The sequence below is a fragment of the Octopus bimaculoides genome, chromosome 3, assembly GCF_001194135.2.
Source record: "Octopus bimaculoides isolate UCB-OBI-ISO-001 chromosome 3, ASM119413v2, whole genome shotgun sequence".
Lineage (NCBI taxonomy): Eukaryota > Metazoa > Mollusca > Cephalopoda > Octopoda > Octopodidae > Octopus > Octopus bimaculoides.
The window spans coordinates 54,524,325-54,527,086 of NC_068983.1; positions in this window are offsets into that span (position 1 = coordinate 54,524,325).

The window sequence follows — 2,762 nt, forward strand, 5'->3', positions numbered from 1 at the left end:
CACACACACACACACACACACACACACACACACACACACACACACACACACACACACACACTTGTGTGTGTTTATATTTCCTCAGATAGGAGGGCAGGTGTTTATTTATGACAATTCTTTATGCACCGTAAACTAGCTAGTCAACGAAAAGAGATAAACTGATTAACAATCTAAAATAAGAAAAATTGTTGATTTGATCGATAAAACACATAACAGCCGTATTTCCAATATGGCCACAGTCAGTGACTGAGACCAGAGAATGAACAAAACAATAAGAAAAAGGAGCATAAAAACGAAAAAGGAAATACAAACACGGAGTCAGGAAGATGTAATAAAATGCAGAGAAACAGAAGACAATAAATTCAAAGCAACCAATACTCTAGTCAATACTCTAATGTAATAGAGTGGAGGTGCAATGGCCCAGTGGTTAGGGCAGCGGACTCGTGGTCATATGATCGCGGTTTCGATTCGCAGAACGGGCGTTGTGAGTGTTTATTGAGCGAAAACACTTAAAGCGCCACGAGGCTCCGGCAGGGGATGATGACGAACCCTGCTGTACTCTTTCACCACAACTTTCTCTCACTCTTTCTTCCTGTTTCTGTTGTGCTGTAATTCAAAGGGTCAGCCTTGTCACACTGTGTCACACTGAATATCCCCGAGAACTACGTTAAGGATACACGTGTCTGTGGAGTGCTCAGCCACTTGCACGTTAATTTCACGAGCAGGCTGTTCCGTTGATCGGATCAACTGGAACCCTCGACGTCGTAAGCGACGGAGTGCCAACAACAACAACAACAACAGTAGTAGTAGTAGTAGTAAAATGGGGGAATGTGCTGTAACAATGCGTCGCTGCATTCACCATTCGTTGGTGATTCCCTACTATTTGCTCTGTCTGGGTAGTCGTTGCTGGGGAGGATTTTACGAGGGCGCAGAGCAAATCCTACCGCAACCCACTAGTGTAGCTGAAGTGGGTGGGCAGTAGAGGCGGTCCTCCCCAGGTGGCTCTTTTAAAGGGGTGGCACTTTTCATCCTGTTGTAGGCTGTGGCTGTAGGCAAAATATGTTTTTTGTGGGATCCGAGGGCGGCAAACGAAAGGGCCGCCCTGAGCGGCACACACTCTCACTACGCTAGTGCCGCAACCCCTTTTTAGTCGCCTTTTACGATACATGGAGGAAACGTTGGAGGGGGGGATCTATTCTTTGACACGCCGATCCCCACACTGCACGTACTCTATATAAAAAAAAGAAATATCCAACATACGTTTATTAGTGATTTACAAAGCAAACAACGATAGCTAGAATGTTCCAAGTAGAACAGCTAATAATAAACTTGCATAGGAGCAGTGGAATATGTTTACATGGGACAAAGTGTGGGTAGGTGGCGGTGGTGTGTGGGGGAGGGAGGGAAAATTACGTACGCGCGGACGTGTACGTATCACTTAACTACTTGAAACATTTAGATATTCGTCGCAATGTTAGAGTTTTGGGGTTTTTTTTTTCACAAACCCATTATTAATGGTCTCAGTTTCAATTACGTCGTTTACATCCCTCTTTCCTGGGAAATGCAACATTGTACTTAACACTGCTTTAGAACATAAATTTCATTGCATTAGTCACTTCCAGGGTAAACAACAAAAGAAAAAAACAACAGTGACAACAACGACGATACGACGATAACAACAACATTAATAATCCTTTCTAATATAGGCACAAGGCTTGAAATTTGGTGGTAGGGGTGGGGATAGTCGATTACATTGATCCAGTGCTCAACTGGTACTTATCTTATCGACGCCGAAAGGATGAAAAGCAAAATCGACCTCGGCGGAACTTGAACTCAGAAGGTAAAGACGGACAAAATGCAACCGAGCGTTTTCTTCGGCGTGCTATCGACTTTGCCAGCTCACTGCCTTAATAATAACGACGATGACGACGACGACGACGACGACGACGACGACAACAACAACAACAACAACAACAACAACAACAACAACAACAATAATAATAGTAATAATAATAAATGACCTGAAACAGTACCAAGGAGGTTTTGATCTTAACAGATTGGAAGTGTTATCATCTAAATTGTTTTGTCTTGGTATAAAAGATGGGCTACAGCAAATATTTTGCTCAATACCACAGATTTGCTTGTCAGTTGTTTGACCTTAACCAGTTGAGCATGTCCCTTGGTGGCTGACGATATGTGCATCTCTGATCACCAGCAGAAGTAGTTGACGAGCATGTGAGTGGAATTCTTTGGGGTTTGAATAATTCACTTTTGGAAACACGGGTGTTTCGTTCAACATCTTTAAACAACCCTTATTCAGGGACCTTTTGAGCGGGATGGGCTACTCGACCTGAAGTAAATTCTAAACTGGGCCCCATCTGCAAGGTCATGCGCTGTTTATGTTGGTATGAGTTCACCGTGTCGCGCACACATGGTTGTGATGCGTGTGCCTGGTATACCCTTATCAGGCGGGTAATCCTGATGGGTATACTGGGCTTCATATTTTTTACCCCAGTATTACGATGATGGCATGCACTGCTCTCTCACTCAATAATAATAATAATAATAATAATAATAATAATAATAATAATAATAATAGCTGAAGTTCAAAAGATAGTGCTCATGGGAACTGCCCATATCCTACGTAAAATACTGTCTATGTGATCTCAAATTTTAAAGCAAACATAATTTTCTTATGGTTTCTTAAACATTCACTTGAACAAAACTGTACAAATCCAAATATATGGTACCCTAGGCATAAC